We start from the raw sequence: 8,766 nt of genomic DNA, 5'->3' as shown, positions 1-8,766 counted from the left end.
ACGGAACTGCAGAGGCATACAGAAGTTCAAAACGTGGGAGAACGTAACGTCAAACAGCTCGTGACAGACAAACGAACCTTCAGTTGCCGGTAATTACCTGACCAATACAACGATGCATGCATAACACCCATATTCCACGCAACTATGCGACATACACTAGTACGCATGAATTTCCATAGCAGACAGCCCACTCCATACGGCTCGTCATCGCCAACATCGTCCAGTTAGGCACAGGGACACGCTAATTTAACCGTGGATAATTGGAAAAGGATGTGTTGGTTCGATAAATCGCAGTTTGCGCTACTCCTCTCGGACGGAAAATACGAAGCTATGAATTCCTCGTGCATGGTCCGTACTATAAAATCAGATGGGTGCGGCTCTATGGTTTGGGGAAGCTTCTGTTGGTACGGACTGAGACCGTTGATGTGCATGGACCATAGCGAGACATTCGTTGTGTACATGGAGATGTTAGAGGATCAGGTAAACCCTACAATGAAACATCTGTACTCAGCCGGAACGGCAACTTCCAGAACGACAATCTACGATGTCATCAAGTCAATACTGTACTTGGTTGGATTACGGAACATTTGACGGAGCTCTAGCATATAAGTTGTGCCCATAACTCGCCGGATCTTAATCCTATAGAACATTTATGGCATGTTGTGGAACGTGCACTTCGCACCATGACTTCTGCACCGACATCTGTGTTCTCATTGTAGGATGTTATTTAGAATATATGGAGTCAAATCTTCGTGGAAACATATCCGTAATTGACAGAATTCATGCCACAAAGTGTCCAGGCCGTCCTGAGCAAAAGGTACACCAACAAAGTATTAGGTAGGTGGTTGCAATTCAGTGAGTAAGAGATTCATCGTCCAGTGTCTCAAGTGCAGCAATTCCCAAAAATGTTTCCTTTATCTCTCCAAGAACGACGTAACGAAGGAAAATTGACAGCTGTTCTTTCCTTGTTATGTCCTTAGTTTTATTTACCATCAACGCACATACTTCAGTTTATTCCACTTTTGACTTATTTGTGTTGTGATAAGTATCGATATCACGTATATAAGCTCATTTTGGACAGAAGAATGCATACACTTTTGTTGCTGAGGACCTATTTCATTACTTTTCCATACGACTTCGTCATATTTTGTAGCGAACATTCTAGAAATATCTCCTTTGTTAAGACTTTCTTTCCCCTCCTCATTTCTACGAAAAGTAAGCACTTGCACATACAAATAACGCAAAATATGCGAAATTGCAGTTACGTGGTGCCTGTTTTCTTTAAAAGTCTGTTCATGCTGTTCAATTAGTTTTGAAATAGCCGACGGTTCGTACTAGAATAATTCGACCAAGAGACTAAAGCGTTTTCATGATCTTCTGAATTCTCACGTTGACTGAATATATTTGCAGTTAAAAATTTCCTTCCAATTCTTAAACCCAGTGCTCTTGAATGTTGCTCTTCCGTTTGCTTTAGAAGAGGATAATCAACATGGAGCAAAAACACGAATCTTTGATTACACTCTATTCATACCACTTAAATTGATCGTACTAACATGAATTGAAATGTCTGTAACTTTTCCAAACCGTGAACTAAGAAGTCTTTAACTTTGGTTGCGTAGGTCCATCATCATCATTCTGAGAAATGTCCGCAACTCCAGGTAGTTTCTTTAGAGACATTTATTTCATAACTGAAGAAATACAAAAAATTTTGAAGTAGTCTTATTATCTCTCACATTGTCAATATACAGTGCTATCACATCATGGACACATCATTGTCGGTAGGTAGTGAAATTCCAGCAATAGAAGCAACACGTTCTTTTACTTGATCTCGCTCCAGCACCCTCACTGAAATAATTTGAGGTGTTTCTTTCCGAATCCATTGATAAATTCCAAGAGTAAAACCAATGGCACTCAATATTTTCGATCGTAATAGTACATTCCAGAAAATTAATAATGTGACAAATTGCCAGTAGAGTAAGAGGACAATAAAATTCTTACATGCGAAACTACGTAGTAAAATTGATCTGACCGACTATATTTACAATTCATACAGGTTTATGTTTTCATTTAATACCGTCAAGTACCTTTAGTAATAAACATCGGACGAAACATATATATGAATCAAAATTTCAATATTTTCGAGGAGGAAGTTCATCTATGCTTAAGTTACCTTCCCCGGGTCAAACTTTGGAAACATATACCGGATGTTCTAAAAATAGCACTCACGTACCACACAGTACTATTCTACAGGTCAAAATTACGCGAAATGTTAGATGATGCAGTGCCATCCGGGGCATCCTTCAGCCGCTATGGGGAATCAAAATTTCACTCTGTGGCAACATCGCATATTAACTTGGAACCATTAGCATTGCTCTACAAATCCATTAAGTAGTTACATCGATTGTTAAGGTAATGAGTGGTGCTAGTGTCAACGTTTATAGACTTTAACTGTCATCTGGCAAGAATCGAATTGGTAGAGCTAATTCAGGTTCTTTTTCTGCGGCGTTGCCACATAGTACAATATTCGCGTCTCTAGACGAGGACCCCGAAAGGTATATATATATATATATATATATATATATGTGTGTGTGTGTGTGTGTGTGTGTGTGTGGTCTTATTTAGACTTGTATAATAGTGTTCTCTGGTCCGTGGGTCCCATTTTTATAACACCCGATATTAGGGAAACCCCATCTTCTACAGGGCATTCGAATTCTACGAAGGAAAATACAGTAATTTTATCCCACTGTTTTTTTTCTTTTTTTTTGTCGATTCCTGATGGATGTCACTTGATCAGTGAAAACTATTGAATAAGGTGTATTGAATTTGAATAACTATGTTTCATTCAAGAATAAATCTACGATAAGAGACAATACCACTCATTTGTAATAAGTATTTCTCGACTCACGATAAATGGCGCTACGTTCAGCGAGAAAGAAATACTGTAGTTTACTTTTTTTTTAAGTGGGACTCCTATGATATAGTGAATTGTGCTTCACTGTTGATCAAAAGCGGATACCGCGAAACTTGTTTTCCGTATCTTCTTTCAGCATAGTGTTACTTTTTTTTAAAAAAAACTAATTTTTCTGCCTTTCTCCATTCAGTTTCGTGAATAGCCCAAAATCATTACCTCTAACTTAGAAGCATTTCTTGATCATTGCTTTAAATGAATGTGCCCATCTTAAAAGTGTGTCTGCTGTGTTTTGGGGACAAAAACTCTTGATTCACTTGGCGAGTTTCACGAGTTGTTGGATTTCTTGTTAAGTGTTGTCTGCTTTTAGTGTTCTTCACAAAAATAAATCTGGCGATCTACCAGGACAATATAAGCCAACTGTATCATATACCGATCTAACAAATATTATAGTATCGATTAAGTACCTCTTGGGCAACCGTTCTGTTGAAATCACATGTTTTGTTGTTCTTAGATACTTAAATCTTCAGGGAATGATGGCATTTTATTTTCAAGAATTAGTTGGCATTCTCTTTCTTATTGTTTTATTGTTCTTATACATTTTTATTTTACCAGTTTTGTAGAAGAAAGACTAAGGATGGAAAACTAACTACAAATAAATTTGCATGGAGTCCCGCGTTCGATTCCGGTGGATGAATATTGACATTTGAACCCATTATAGTAATATGAGTTGAGTGTTTAATTGTATGTCTCCATTTTATATAGCCTCGGTACTGAAAAAGGACGCTAAACTCTTATCTAATCAACCTAATTGAAGATATCTTAACTGATTACACCACCACTTATCAGGGTTTGAAAAGTGTTTCGAATACAATTTACGTATTTTTCCCCCTAGAACCCGAATCTGTCATTAAAATGATGGAGTTCTCACATCATTTTTCAAAGTCTTGTCTTGTCTCACCCCTAAATGGGGAGCGGGATGCTAATACTTTGAGCGTAGATAAATTTCTTGCTGCAAAATATTAACATTTTATTTTGTACATTTTTCGTCCGATGCTTGTTTCTCCAGATATTTTGCAGTATGAAGTAAAATCATTCACCTTATACTCTCGTCCCTCGTTTAAATAGACCATCTCCATTCTTTAAGTCGATTAAATAGGGTGCATGAGCGTTCCTGCCAAAGGGACAGAAATTTTATGCAGAATCTCTGCATTAATTGTGTTGAACGCAAGAGTCTTGGTCTTCCAGTTTGTGCAAGTATTGCATGCAAGACCAAGACCAGGAATCCCGATGGAAGACCAAGACAAATCCAAGACTCTGGCACAAGAGGCTTGCACAAGTACAACCCCTACTACTTGAATTTGTTTTATAGTGTAAAAAGAAAGAGGAAAAAATCATTACATCTTTCACTTATTATTATTATTATTATTATTATTATTATTATTATTATTATTATTATTAAACAAATATTTACATGTAGGAAACACGCATTGTGTATTAATGGAATGTCCCTATTTAGCTCCACTACAAATATTTAGAAGTGCAGTTCATATTTTCTTCTGTTTGGGATTTGCAACGGGGTTGAGGGGAATTTCCTCCTCACTTGCTGTTTTCATTTCCTGTGTATTTGAAAATGGAGAGAGAGAAAAAGAAAGTACATTCTTACTGTTAGCTGTCAAATATCTTGGGCGTTTGTTACTTGCATCTCCCACTTTTAAAGTAAGTACAATACTGCGTTTAATTAATGTATCACGTGATAGTGACTTCACTAGAAATGTTAATGCTAAGAAGGAATTTCATTTGAATCAATGCAAGGTATTTAATATTGTATTCTATGCAGTGGTATATTTAAGAGGGGTAGCTTCCGGGCTTAAGCACTCACTGAAATTTTATCCCAACTTTTTATTGTTTTATACATATTGCAGAATTTTCACATTTCCAGGAATAAAGTTAGCAGAGTTCCCCGAAACAAAATCGTAAATACCCGACTGATTCTTTGAAATGGAAAACTCAACTAAATTATACGCAAATATTATTATTTTATCCTGTATGAAGCGTTTTTTAATTTTATACATATGTTTAATATATCAGACATATTAAACTAGCTATTATGGATCAGGCCCCATGTAGCGAAAACTAGCTACTTTGAACAACTCCTGAGCAGTGTTGAATTCAGACATTTTCACCCGGGGGGGAATGTCAACTCCTCGGGGGGATAGTTATTTTTCTGTATTTTTGCAAGAGAGCAGCATATTTAACAATTCCATTCACATGCACATCTTACCTAATATTGAGACTAATTGCTGATAAATATTCAATGCGAGATTATAATTAAAAAAAACAATCGTTTAATTTTATCTAAAACATTAAATAAAGACTGGCAAAAATATTTTACACTAAAGTTTAACTGCTATTTACAGTAGCTATTTTTGTTATTATTTCCTATATTCAGTAGTTACTGTTTGTTACTAATATGGAAGTTTTTCAAAAGATTTAAATTAACTCAAATATTTTTTGTCCTAAAACAAACATACATAGGAATATCTTAACAAAAAGTTATCATTCTTTCTCACACTTCTGATAGTAAATCAAGCATATTAGCCTTGGTTTCTTTACTTCATACACATCAATAGTTTAGTTTACGAAATCTTCAGTAGGATTAGTGCCGTGTCGTGGAAAATCAGCGCTTGGCGCGAGAGTATACGACGGCACCCCCGTATATATGAGTGAGTAAAATTTTCGAATCAAAACATTTCAAATCAATTTTAGAACTAGAAATTTGAAACTAAAATTTTCGAACAAAAAAAATTAAAATAAAACTTTTTGAATTAAAATTTTTTCAAACCACACAATTTCACACCGAAATTTTTGAACTAGAAATTTTAAATTAAAATTTTCGAAAAATGAAATCAAAATTTTCGAACCAAAACATTTCAGTCCAAATTTTTGAACTAGAATGTTGAAACTAAAATTTTCGAATTCAAATTTTTGAAACCAATCAGTTTCACACTGAAATTTTTGAACTAGAAATTTTAAGCTAAAATTTTTCGAAAAATGGAATCAAAATTTTCGAACCAAAACATTTCAATTCAAATGTTAGAACTAGAAAGTGGAAACTAAAATTTTCGAATTAAAAGTTTCAACCTGTTTTCGAACTAAAAAATTTTTATAACGAAATTTTAAAATCAAATTTTTGGACCTAAAATGTCAAACCAAAATTGTCGAACTGAAAGTTAAAGTTTCGAACAAAAGAAATAATTCGAAATTTTCCAACAAACTTCTTGAAAATATTTAACCATAGCCGTTTACTGATTTTAAAATTTTAATTGTCTTGAAGAAATATTTGGGACTAAGTTTTGAGAGATGAACCGCTTGGTAAGCCATAGCCAGACCGAGACATTGATATTCTTGAAATGAAGTTTAATCAAGCTTTATTTCATCAGACAGTACTAACTTACGATCCGTTTTAGTGCATTTTTTGTTTCAGATCAACGGCCAGCCATAATCGGACTTCTTTTTTTCGTATCATCATGAAAGCATGCCAAGCTTCTTCTGGTCATAGCCGCTACGCTACGTAAAAACCCGAATCCCTACCACGGAACAACCATAAACGCATATTTCAAGACCTTGAATCGAACCTGTGTATGTTTGTTCTGTGGTAGGGATTCGGGTTTGTCGTAGCGTAGCGGCTATGACCAGAAGAAGCTTGGCATGCTTTCATGATGATACGAAAAAAAAGTCCGATTATGGCTGGCCATTGATCTGAAACAAAAATGCACTAAAACGGATCGTAAGTTAGTATTGTCTGATGAAATAAAGCTTGATTAAACTTCATTTCAAGAATATCAATGTCTCGGTCTGGCTATGGCTTACCAAGCGGTTCATCTCTCAAAACTTAGTCCCAAATATTTCTTCAAGACAATTAAAATTTTAAAATCAGTAAACGGCTATGGTTAAATATTTTCAAGAAGTTTGTTGGAAAATTTCGAATTATTTCTTTTGTTCGAAACTTTAACTTTCAGTTCGACAATTTTGGTTTGAAATTTTAGGTCCAAAAATTTCATTTGAAAATTTCGTTATAAATTTTTTTTAGTTCGAAAACAGGTTGAAACTTTTAATTCGAAAATTTTAGTTTCCACTTTCTAGTTCTAACATTTGGATTGAAATGTTTTGGTTCGAAAATTTTGATTCCATTTTTTCGAAAAATTTTAGCTTAAAATTTCTAGTTCAAAAATTTCAGTGTGAAATTGTGTGGTTTGAAAAAATTTGAATTCGAAAAGTTTTATTTCAATTTTTTTGTTCGAAAATTTTAGTTTCAACTTTCTAGTTCTAAAATTGGTTTGAAATGTTTTGATTCGAAAATTTTAGTTTAGAATTTCTAGTTTAAAATATTTCAGTGTGAAATTGTTTGGTTTAAAAAGTTGAATTCGAAAAGTTTTATTTCAAATTTTGGTTCGATGTTTATAATTCGAAAATTTCAGTTTGATTTCTTTTGTTTGAAAATTTGAATTCGAAAATATTGATTTCAACTTTTTTGTTCGAAAAGTTTAGTTTGATGTTTTTAATTCGAAAATTTCAGTTTGAATATTTTTGATTTGAAAAATTTGAGTTCGAAAAATTTAGTTTCAAATTTTCACTTGAACTTTTGTAATAACTGGAAATTAGTGGACTCAAAATTTAATCGAATAGTTAAAAACGTTTATTTGTTAATCGAATAGTTAAAACCGATAATTTTTAATCGAATAGTTAAACCGGATGACGTTTTTCGGTTAACCGTGAAACAATTCCCTCTTTGCACTCACTGAAAAATTTTGGCTAAAATATTTTGATATGATTTTAACTAAACCGTCAATGTTATTTAAGATATAAATTACACGAACTAACACCAAGACCAAGAAGGTAACCTTAAAGTATCGTGGTTCTCTCTGATCAAAAAGCTTAAGAGGAGTGCATAGGGGTATTATAGTGATCTATATTAGGGTTCTATACTATTATACCAAATATTTAAATTGGGCGATTTCCAAAATTTAAGGGGTGGGCCAGGGTACCCCTCCCAAATTTTTAAAGGGATGCACAAATGTACCTGTCTTACGATAGGGCATAGACCACTATATATAACCATATAACCATATAATGTAATAGGGCATCATCCAAGAGAATAAATTAGGCCAAAAGACCAAACACGTGGATGGGCAATTTCTAAAATTTATGGGGTGGGCCAAGGTACCATTCCCAAAAATTTCAAGGGGTGCACAAATGTACCTATGTCTTATGATAGGGAATAGGCCCCTATACGTGACCATATAACCATATAAGGTAATAGGACCTCATCCAAGAGGATAAATTGGATCAAAAACCCAAACACGTGGTACAACATATTGCTTATGTTTATATTTTGGCAATTTTGTACCCCTAAAACGGGACGAAGTGAACCATCCAAATTTATCATGACACATATTAGTGTCCTATACTATAATACCGAATGCTTAAACTGGAAAATTTCCAAAATTTAAGGGGTGGCCCATGGTACTCCTCTTAAATTTTTAAAGGGGTGCACAAATGCACCTATGTCTTATAACACTGCTCAACAAGAAATTGTTTATCTTAAAATTTTTACATTTACCGAATGATTTTGACCTGCTAATTACAAATCTGGTATTAGTTTCTCTCAAATGTTGATTGTTTGGAAGGAATTTTACAAAATCGTCTTTGTTCAAGAAGACCATTTTAGAGGAAGAATTTCAGCCTTTACTTCGGCTGTCCATAGATGGCAACACAGAATAAACTCTTGTAGATTAATTAGCAAGTTCCGTTTCGTAACATATGCGTTCTATGATTAATAACTGTCTAGAATAACA

The sequence above is a fragment of the Thermobia domestica genome, chromosome 1 (assembly GCF_964235325.1).
Source record: "Thermobia domestica chromosome 1, izTheDome1.hap1.1, whole genome shotgun sequence".
NCBI lineage: Eukaryota > Metazoa > Arthropoda > Insecta > Zygentoma > Lepismatidae > Thermobia > Thermobia domestica.
The sequence above is the reverse complement of the archived record's forward strand: the minus strand, read 5'-3'. Positions refer to the sequence as shown.